Source organism: Mustela lutreola, chromosome 6, assembly GCF_030435805.1.
Source record: "Mustela lutreola isolate mMusLut2 chromosome 6, mMusLut2.pri, whole genome shotgun sequence".
NCBI classification, from domain to species: Eukaryota; Metazoa; Chordata; class Mammalia; order Carnivora; family Mustelidae; genus Mustela; species Mustela lutreola.
The window spans coordinates 139,213,187-139,224,458 of NC_081295.1; the positions used below are offsets into that span (position 1 = coordinate 139,213,187).

At 50.5% G+C, this 11,272-nt stretch overlaps 1 long non-coding RNA gene across 1 annotated transcript; it reads right to left on the reverse strand.

The window, feature by feature from the left end:
* Window positions 1-1,789: 1,789 nt before the first annotated feature.
* On the reverse strand, window positions 1,790-11,272 carry LOC131834499 (uncharacterized). Its single transcript, XR_009354918.1, has 2 exons — window positions 10,523-11,272; window positions 1,790-4,611 (listed from the first exon to the last, which is right to left on the reverse strand). It is a non-coding gene; the product is annotated as an uncharacterized LOC131834499 (long non-coding RNA).

Below are 11,272 nucleotides of genomic sequence, written 5' to 3' on the forward strand. Positions count from 1 at the left end.
GAAATGAGCATACCCCCAGACCACTTGCAGTGGGGCTCCACTCCTCAGTCTCACCTCCTCCTGGAGGCCCTCCCAGACTGCTCAGCCCTTCTGGGAAGATCACTCACTTGGTTCTTACAAAATGGAATATATTTGCCTTTTTTTTTTTTTTTTTTAACACTTTCTCTTCTTTTCTTTAGTTGAGCTCTGCCTCCTCAACCAGGCTAAAGAACAGGGCAGGGACAAGTATTGTGTATGTGTGTGTCCCTACCAAAATTTAGCCCAGCACCCTGCACATGTGAGCTAGTCCACGGCTGTACTTTCAGAGATGGAAGCCAAGCCTTAATATGCGGTCTCCAGGGGCTGTGTGGTCTGGGCTGTGGCGGGGGACATAGGGTCTGGTCTCATCTCTCATGCAGGCCAGTGCCAGGACGGGCATTGCTGCCCAGGCCAGGTAGATAGGCACGTTTTCAGTTAACAACTTCCTGCCCAGCTCGCTGACTGCACATTTTGTAGCTTTGACCTTCCCTCCTGCTTTTCTTGGAAGACATTTGTCCTCTGTCTGGGCTACTCACTCAAATCTCCTCGGGACTGTTAGACTCTGGGTGACCCACACAGGCTGAATCAGTCTCTGTGAGTGGTACTAAACACTGGGAATGACTCTTTTTTTTTTTTAAGAATTTTTTTTTTTTTTTTTTTTTATTTGACAGCGCGCGAGAGAAAGCACAGAGAGAAGCAGACTCCCCACTGAGCACAGAGACAGACGGGGGGCTCGATCCCAAGATCCTGAGATCATGACCTGAGCCAAAGGCTGCCGCTCAACCGATTGAGCCACCCGGGCAGCCCAACACTGGGCATCTTAAAAGCTCCCTGGGACTTCCTGATGTGCAGAAGGCTGGCGCTCACCCCTCTCCCGGTATCCTGCAGTGAGATACAGCGCAAAGCTTAAGGGACTTGGAGCCAAACAGCCCTGGGTTCAAATCCTAGCCCTGCTACCTGCATTTGATTGGGATCCTCTGGACCTTGATGTCTTATCTTGAAAATGGGTATAACTGGCCTCTTACTCAGAATGTAAGGTGCATACAGAGCTTCAAACAAGTACAAGCCCCCTGGAATGATACTCCCCAGGCCTCTTTGACTACTTAAGGCCTTCCTGGAGATAGACCCATAGTCTCCCATATCCAAGATTATGTGGGGACAATGAAGCCCCTTCAAGGGGTTCCCGGTGAGGACAATGGGAGCCATAGTTGTTTCACAGAGCTGGGGCCTGGGGGAGGACTTAATTTTACTTCTGATTAGAGAGAAAAGGATTCATGTTTCCTCTAAATTGACCTCAATGCCTCTTTCTACATGTTATACAAAATCCTCTATTATCTATTCATTTTAGGGTTGCCCATGCTCTAAAGGGAGCAAGGACCCTGTGTTGGGGAGCGGGACTGCCGTTGGGGGTGTGGTCCCTCTGCTGGCAGCTTCCGGTGGTGCCCCCCACCCAAACCCCAAGAAAGGTCATGCCCTTGCCAGACATGCCGTCGGCTCTCTGGGAGGTGCTGGGAGCCCTTCTCCTTCCCACAAACTGCCCGTGGGAGGCATGGGTTCCTGAGGCCCTGTGGATGTGCGATGAACATTTGCCAATGGGAGTCATGGTCTCGTGTCCTTGAGTGTTGTTGGAAAAGGTCCTCCACATTCTATGGCATCACAGTGGTGGCGACAGCCAGGAAATTTGGGGCCCAGAATTCAGTTTTTAATTCTACTAGAGAGAGGCTCACCAGGAAGCTGCTTCGAATCCTAAAAATGGAAGGGGCTTCACACGTTTTCAGGAGGCTGCAAATATAACATTTATCTGACGATAAGCTGCGTTGTGAGGTAAAGGACAGCTTAAGCTTGACGAATGGAGCTTCTTACGTCATTCAAAGCTCTTAACCACACACACACACACACACACGTATATGCAAGATTATAGTAAAGGAAATCCGGCCTGCTGTGAGCTGAATTGTGTCCCTCAGATTCGCTCGTTCAGTCATGTCCCCCTCGTACCTCAGCCCGTGACTGCCTATGGTGACGGGGCCTTCGAAGAATAAAATGAGGCCCTAAGTGGGTTCCTAATCCAATCTGACCGGTGTCCTTACCCGAAGAGGAAATTTGGACACTCAGACGGGAGGGATAGGCCTCTCGAGGACCCAGGGAGAAGGTGATCATCCGCAAGCCAAGGAGAGAAGCCTTGGGACAAACCAACCTTGATGGCTGATCTCGGACGTCCAGCCTCCAGAGCCGTGAGCAGATAAACTTCTGTCACTGAAGCCACCCGGGCTGTGGTATTTGTGGTGGCCACCTGAGGAGGCCAGTATGCTGCCCTTGATTGCTTTTCTGTGTGTGTCTGACACCACCGACATGCGGGTCGTGATAGGGTCCCGGGAGAGGGAAGAACATGGCGCGGAGGCGCTCCTGCTTGCGAAGCAGGCAGCAGAGGGTCAGGCACGGGGGAAGCTCCCCAGAAGCATGAGGGATTCCCACCAGCATTCCTGGGAGAAGCGTTCCCTTGATGTTCAGGAGAGCACAAGGCCCGCGTTCCCAAGACTGGGCCCCGTGAGTTCTGGGCCACGTGGGCCTGTTTGCTGGGCTCCTGCGGTGCCAAGCTCGGTCGGCCGCGGTCTCAGTGTCTTTCCCTCACCTCTCATTACACGTATCTTTCTAGAATTTGGAGACACAAGAAAAGTGTCTTGCTTTTTTGTGTTTCTTTTTGTTTGGAAAAGCAAAGGGTTCCCACGGCCTAGGACTAGATGCCTGTGACTTGAGTTCTCTTCCGAGTGGGTGGGACCCTTAGTTCATTTAAATAAGGTTTTCGGGGCGCCTGGGTGGTGCAGTCTCGTTGAGCTCCTGACTCTTTGTTTCGACTCGGGTCATGATCTCAGGGTCATGAGCTAGAGCCCAGCGTCGGGCTCCATGCTTCGTTGAGGAGTCTGCTTGGGACTCCCTCCCTCTCTCTAATCAACGAATCTTTAAAAAAAAAAAAAAAAAAAGATGACAACGACGCAGCTGATCAAATGTGAATGCTTCAAATCTTAGGACTGGAGCCTCAGAAGGACCCGTGGGCTGAATTCTTGGAACTCATGTCAGCAGGGTCTTCCTCTGACTGGCTGTCCAGCAGCACCCCATCCCCCACCTGGGTACATATGCCCAACAAGGCAAATACCCAGGTCCCCTCAGGCTGGGGCCAGCTGTCTGTTTCTGACCTGCTCCAAGGGTGACAGTTACCTACTTGACACCAGAACTGGTCACCTAGCAGAGGCTCACCCCCAGACCCTGACCGTGAGTCTCCAACACGGATTTCGCTTGTAGTGCTCGTTTTAAAATGCAGATTCCTGGGCTAACTTCCTGGGATTCTGCTTTAGGTGTGGGGGATGTTCTGGGCGGTCGTGAGGCATCTTCTCTGGGTGACTCTGTCTATGCGCGTGCATGTCGGTATCATCTCTCAGGGGAACCGCTGTCATCGGCTTCTCTGCCATCTCCCCTCTGTTCCCCAAACACCCTCTGCGTGGCTCCCCCCGGTCTGTTCCGTCCTTCTTGCCTTCATATTCTTCTCTCCAAAGCTCCCACTCCGTCCTTGAAAGCTCAGCCCAAAGAGCGTGTTCTCTTGGAGCCTCCCAGGCCCTCCCTGCCCCTTCTCATCCCATATTCTTGCCACGAGTCTGGAGTCTTATCGCTATAGAGGCCCCCGCGGGTGTGGACGGGACCGTACCACGAGCCTGCAGTTCCCCAGGGCCTGGCATTCAGCAAGAGGCACACTTGGCTGTAAGGCCTTTCAGTCCAATTCAGCTCAGTCCAATGCAACTCAAAGCCATTCAACTTAATTCGTGTCAGCGTCATGAGAGAGCCCGGGGGAGCCTAGGAAGAGCCCCAGCACACGGAAAGCAGGCCTGGGGGCGGGGGTGGAGGGACGCCGCTCACTGATAAGGTTTGGGGACTTGCCTTCCCGGGAAGCCTTACTCAGCTCTTCCCACTCCCGAGGCCCAGCCGCAAGCTGCGGTTGCCCAACCCCAACCGAGGCCCCTCTGGGCCCAGCTCATCTTTGACCATGTCCCTAAGATGAAACCGGAAGCTGCTAAGGTATGTGTCACCACCATCGTGTCCCAGGGGCTGGTGAGGTCCCTTCACCCAGAGCCGCTGGTCTCCTGACGTTGGCCGCTGTCTATGTAATGGGGTAAGAGCAAGCTGAGCTAAAGGAATCTACTGCTTGGGTCCTCCGGTTCTCCCGGTCCTCGCCGGCGGTCCGCACACCCTCATCCTACCTGCTGGCAGGGGAGGCCCAATTTCCTGGGAACTCTCCACCCAGAAACAACGCACAACAGCTGTCAATCAGAAGCCACAGAGCCCTGGTCCCACAGCCATTCCCGGGGGTGACTTTTCAGCGGGAGCCGGGGGAGGATCCTGCTGAGCGGTCGGTGCGGTCCTAGGTGTCAGAGAGAGCAAAACGGTGCAGAAAGGATGGCCAGTCTCCAGGACCCGCACGTCCGGGGGGGGTTTCCTGCGGCAGCCTCTGCAGAGTGCGCAGCCTGGGCACCTGGACACCGGGAGAGGGCGGAGGCTGCAGGAGAGGTCTGATGACAGCATCAGTGCGTCTCCTTCCTCCTGCGTCTGCAACAACAAAGGGAGAGAGTGACCTGAGAGGCTTCAGGACAGCCCGGAATCACGCCCCTCCCCACAGTGCAGTGAGGGGCCGGACAGAGGGGACGGGGCTGTGCGCCCGCCTTCCCCCACCCAAAGACACTTCCCACTCGTTCGGGTACGAATATTTCACTAGATCAGAGACCCGGAGAATCTCCCTCCTCCCCTTGCCCAGCCTTCCAGGAAGAAACAAGTGGGAGCACCTATAAGTGGGGTTCGAGGTTTCTAAAATTGGTCCATCCCGTGTGTCCCACAAAGGAAGGATCAACACGTTGACGGGAATTTAGTGAGACTCCCATGGTTTCGGTGAGAACCCGGCGGACACAGAAATAAAGCACTTAGCTTAGCCATGCTCCACGAGTAAAGCAGAAAAAGCCACGAAGCCTGCCGCGGAGAGAGCTGGGGTTTTTGCTCTGTAAGTGAGCGGGCTCCCGGATCCTTTCATTCATCCTTCCACTCACGCAGCAGCATGTGGAGCACCTGCGCTGGGCCGCGCCCCCGCAGCGGAGCGAGAGGTGGTCCCCGCTCTCCCGGAGCCCCGAGCGCGCAGGGGAAGGGGGAGGACAGGCACGCCGCCACCAGTGTTCCATCAGATGGCACTGAACGGCCTCATGGGGACAGTGAGCCCAGACCTAACGGGGGCGGGGGGGGGGGTGCCTGGAAGGGGCGTGGGGGAAGCTTCCTTTGAAGAGGGGACCTGAAAACCGAGGTTGAAAAACTACCAAGACTCCACCTTTCCCAAACCATCAGTATCATCGTGGCAGTAACGGGACAAGCCAGCAGCCCCAGGGGCCTCCTGCCTCACTGCACTGAGAAGGTTCCACATCGCTGCCGTGCCATTCCCACCAGGAAGGCATAATCTGAACCTGTTCGCAAGGAAATAGTGCGCGGGCTCGGGCTGGAGGACAGTCTGCAAAGCGGCGTGCCTGTGCTCCTTAAGAATGCTTTAAAAGCCCAGAGAGACTGAGGGGTTTCAGGTGAAAAGAAATTAAGGAGACATGACATGACAGGGCGCCTGGGTGGCTCAGTGGGTTAAAGCCTCTGCCTTCGGCTCAGGTCGTGATCCCGGGGTCCTGGGATCGAGCCGTGTCGGGCTCCTTGCTCAGCGGGGAGCCTGCTTCCCCCTCTCCCTCTGCCCCAGCTCATGTGCACGCTTCCTCTCTTCCTCTGTCAAATAAGTAAATAAAATTAAAAAAAAAAAAATTAAGGAGACATAACAAATGTTACCCGTGATCTATGAGCATCCCTGAGACAGTTCCTGAAACCATTGTTTCTCTCCTGACGTGGAGAACTGTCATTTGGTTGTCTAAGAGCATGTGTTTGTAGTTAGGACATAAACACTGAAGTGTTCAGGGGCAAAGGGGCGTGTCTGCAATTCACTCTTAAACAGGTGTACAGTGTGTGCATGTATATATATGTGGCAAAATGTTCAAGAGTAATGATCAGAGTGAGGGTTAAGGCTACAGGGAATCTACAGTATTTTGCAACTTTTCCATAGGTTTGAAATATCAGAATGAAAGGTTACCCCAGCTAGACACTCAGCCAGCAGGTAGGGGCCTGGCGTCGGCACATCCATCTGGGGACAGGGCCAGGAGGTGGCAAGGGTGCTGTGTACGCAGGGAACAGACAGTTCAGTGGGGGTCCAAGTTCAAGGTCAGGACTAGTGAGAGATCAGGTTTGAAGGTCAGGTTAGACAAACAGTAGAGGGTCTTGGTCCTGCGGGCTGTGGGGAACTGCAGCAAAGTTTTAAGCAGGACAGAGTGACGGGATCAGGAGACCCAACGCAGTGCGTGGGTGGCCGGCTTGAAGGGACTAAGCCCGGCAGGACACTGGTCAGAGCTGTCCCAGCACTGCAGACAAGGCCAGCACCCCCACCCCCCATATGGGGCAATTGTGCTTGTCAAGTGCAGGAACTGAGGGGAGAGGAGAGTGGTAAGAGGTAGGAAGGGGGGTGGTAACCTGTGCAAAGGGAGTTTCCTGTGGTGGTGACCGCACCAACTGAGACAGGAAAGACCGGAGGAGAAAGTGGTTTAGAGAGGAAAATGACCAGTTTCTGTGCTGAGTTTGAGGTGCCTTTGGGACCCTGGTCCCAAAGCACTGGTTAAATGCTTATGTGCAAATTGGCCGGTGGGTCTGATGGCCCCAGGAGAGGTTGGGTGCCGGGGCAGGGCTTGGAGTCACACTGCCAGGTCTGAATCCTGGGTGGCCTAGCTCAAAAGCCGGGTGACAGATCCATTTGTTTTCTCCATCTCTGCCTCCCTTTACTGGGCTGCAACACGATGGGATTAGAACGCTTCTCATGGCGGGGGGAGGGGGGGGTCCTGACAATGACACACGTAAACACCAGTAAAATGCTTAGAAGAGTCCCTGGATCACAGGAAGTGCTCCAAGGGTCAGCCACCACCGCCGCCGCCTTCAGCTGCCCCCACCCCCGCGGCATCCAGCAAGAGGGCAGGAGCCACAGGAAGGAGCAAGGGAAGCAGCCCCAGCAGAGTGGTCAGGGCCCGCAAACCATGGCCATCTGTGGTACAAATGTCATCCTGCTACTGGGCGAGTTAGAGGCTCCCAAAGGCAGCAGGGCAGATGGGCTTGCGACTCTGCACTCGGCAGTGTCTTCACGTGGGACTCCCGGCTCTCCTGGGGCACGCAGTCCGTGGGAGCCCTGGGTAGGCTTATTATCAAACATACAGATTCCTGGGCCCCAGCCCAGAGCAAGAGTCAGAGGCTCTGGGGACGGAGCCCGGAACTCTGAGCTGTAAGCCAGTCTCCCTGGGGCGATCTTCTGGGCAACTGCTTTCATGAATGCTGCCTGAGGGCAAGTAACTGTTGAGGTGATGCATTTCGGAGGGAGAGAACATAGGGAATTTTTTCCATCCTTAATTCCTACAAATCTTTACTTTGGACCCTTGCATTATTCAATAACAAACGTAAGATTTTAAGTGGCTACGTTATTTCCCATCATCTTAATAAAGACAGTGCTCCCTTGAAAAAAAAGTTACGGGACGATTTTAGAAAAAAAAAATAATAATCCAGGTAGGTTGAAGTGATTATTACTTTTTACTTTAACCCGGTTAAAGGGTGCGTTTCAATAGAGGAAGGAGTGACAGGTCTTTTCAAATGCATGGGGCTGTCCCAAGGGAAAACATCTTTTTTCTAAGATGATCTGGAAAGTGGAACTGTGACATAGCACGAGGAGGCCGATTTGGGTTGAAGAAAGAATTGTCTGAGTTGAGCTGTCCAAGGATGGGAGTGGGGTCCTGGCCCAGTGGAGGTGTCCATAGAGGGGGATACAGAAGAGAGGGCTACACTGGGCAAAAAGCTGGACACGTGACATACAGTGAGGGCTATATAAATATTCACTGAATATTAGTAACTAATAACTTCAGTACTATTATCCCATTTTACAGAAGCGGGCTGCGGCCAGGTAAGTGGCTCGTCTAAGGTTATCCAGCCACTGAATGGGTGAGCCTTGAGTCAAACAAAATCTAATTCCAATAGTTCTTAACCATCATATTGCACTGATGTCCAAGTAAAAATATTTGGTTAGTTCATCTGAAGTAAATGTGTGTGTGTGTGTATGTGTGTGTGTACATTATAGAGGCAGAGCAGAGCGGTGGCTGGCCAGCACCACAGGTGACACACAGGGCTATAGTATTCATCACGGACACGATCATTCAAGTAACTTAAAAATCCGAATCATCCCGTTGACATCTTAGCAAAAGCAGTTTTTCACTTTGATGTTTGTTTTGGGGTGGGGCACGGGCATGCAGAGGCTGGCTGGGTTGCATGGGCTGGAGCAGTAGTTCGTTTAGGAGAGAAGAATTCCTAACACAGACTTGGCTTCTTCCCAGTCCTTCCTCACCTTTCTAGCAATGCCAAGGGGCAGCCCTGCGAAGGACCTTCACTGCTGTACCAACGGTTAGCATCAGAGGGCAGCAAAACACACTCAGGCAGACAAGCACCAAGGTTGGCCTGGGGAATAATGGTTAGGCTTTCAAGGGTTTTCCTATCATTCGGAGAGTTCTAGAAGAGTACTACTGATTCAAAATTATGAAACCCAAACGCAGAAGTAATGAATCATTCCCTTATTACAAACTTAGTAATTGAAAAGATCTTAGCACAGCTGGTCTCCTGACATGAAATACTACTTGGACAGGGCTTGCACTTCTTTTTCTTGTCTTTCCTCACGGTGATTGTATAATGGCTGGTGGGCAGCTTTTGAGCACCTACAATAGTTAACTGAACTGTCTGCTAAGTCATACAAAAAAATTTAACAAAGAAATATTTAAGGTTATGATTCACTCACAGTTTGGGAACTGACTTCATTTTGAAGCTACAGCTGTGATTTCCCTAATGTCCCACTTCCTTTTCTAGAACTCACCTACGGGATTTCACAGTGTAATGACCGCCCTTCCAGCAACTCTTGGGCACTTGCTTGCAGTCTGCTGAGGTTTGTGTTGGTGAATGCTCCCTGTGGGAGCTGCTATGTACAAGCAAGAGGCCATTTTGGCCTCTTCTCTAGAATCCTCCAGGTGCTGTTGTCTGCCACATGAGCCTGCAAGTCTTAGGCCTGTGTGCACAGATGATGCCAAGACGCGGGCACCACGATTCAACCTATTTTCTCTGGGTTTTCAGGGAACGGTGACTGGGTTCCTACCTGGAAACCTTCCACATCATGAGGAAGGCAGGAGAATCCTGAAGGTTCTGGACACAGACATGTGCATGCTCCTGTTTCAGCTTTGTCACTTAGTAGCTGAGTGGTTTTTACTAAGTTACTTGTGTACTCAGGTTCCTCATTTTCTAAATGAGGATATACATACTTCACTGTATGGCTGGGATAGTAATTCATATTTATTAAAACATTTACCATGTTTTGTATACTATTTTGTATTTTGTATCCTATTTGTATTTTGTATACTATTTTGTGTATTTTGTATACTAAACAATACTATTTTAAGCCTTGGTGATCTGGTAAATACAATTCCTCATAAAGGGGTGACAGATAATGGAAGGACAAGGTAGTTTCAGGTAGTGGTGAGGGTGGACAGACAATCAGAAACAGTGCTGGGATGCAGATGCCACCTTGATGGCTCGGACGAGGGGAGCAAGTCGGGGAGGACCAGATCGCCCGTGGATGACAGTGGTCTCCATGATCACTGGAGTGTGACTAGTGGCCAGAGGGGCAGGACTGGACTCACTGGGTCAACGTGGGCACAGGGACTGGGAGGCAGAGTGGGGCAGGAGGGGCAGCACGCAACACAGGGCCTGGCACAATGCCAGCTGCAGATGTAGTTTATTAATTTAAAAAAACAATGCAGGGGGAGCTGGAGTTCCTTTAAGGAAAAAAGGAAAAATACTCTCAAGGATTTTCCACCAATAATCTTAATTTTCTCTGAATATGTAAAGTGACAATACATCCAAGTTTCTTAAATTGGCTCATTTTCTGAGCTACAGCAAAGCTGCCCACAACTATTGTGATTATTATATTCATTGTAGGAGGCTCAGATAAATTTAACACTTATTTCTTCCATTATAAAATAGAAGCATTTTTAAAACATTTTGAAAAGGGACAAAAAAAAATCTAACACCCTACCACAAAAACTGCTTTAGCATCTTGTATGTATACTGGTCTTCAGACTTTGGACTAATCCGACATTTACTTAATACTGAGTGTTTTAAGCACTGTGGACAAGAAATTTTAAAATGCTGGTTCTTACTGTCCTAATACTTTTTTTTTGTCCTAATACTTTTTGATACCTCATTTTTTCCTTTAGGAAAGACTAAAAATGTTACATAGCTATAAACACTGCATCTTCAAAGTTTTTTGGAGACCTCCATACTTTTTCTATGAAGAACACATTCATTCAGCTCTATCGCTTACCATAAAACCTTGAAAAGTAGGGGTGCCTGGGTGGCTCAGTGGGTTAAAGCCTCTGCCTTCGGCTCAGGTCATGATCCCAGGGTCCTGAGATTGAGCCCGGCATCGGGCTCTCTGCTCAGCGGGGAGCCTGCTTCCCCCTCTCTCTGTGCCTGCTTGTGATCTCTGTCAAATGAATAAATAAAATCTTAAAAAAAAAAAAAAAAAAAAACCTTGAAAAGTAAATTCTAGGTACGGACTCATCAACATAGATGAGGAATTTGAAAGATGCCTCTCTGCTTGCTTAAAAATGTTCACGAGCTCAGGATATGCAGTCTGTACAACTACTGGGAACCCAAACTCTCAATGTGTACTGGACAGGGGTGGGGGTTGGGATGGGGGCGTGACTTAGGACCATCAAGTGAAAAGTCAACTAGCTGACAAACAGCACAAGTGAAAGTGATCCTAAATTGTTTTTATTCTAAAGCAAGACTCTGTTGCTTAAAATGTCAGAATTTTAAAAGCAGAAAATGTGGGAGGCTTTTTTTCTTTTTACAAATTCCAGGGGGAAATTAATATCAATATTGTACTTCTCTTTTTTTTGCTTAGCATTTCAGATTCACTTTGAGCTTCTCATCTTTAATACGCAGTAGCAATTCTGGAAACATTCTGTACTGCGTACAAATACTTTCAAGACCAGTTTTAATTGAGGTGTATGTGTATTTTAAAATGCATTTTACAGGACAGCAGACCCATTTAGGTGGCAGGCTAGAC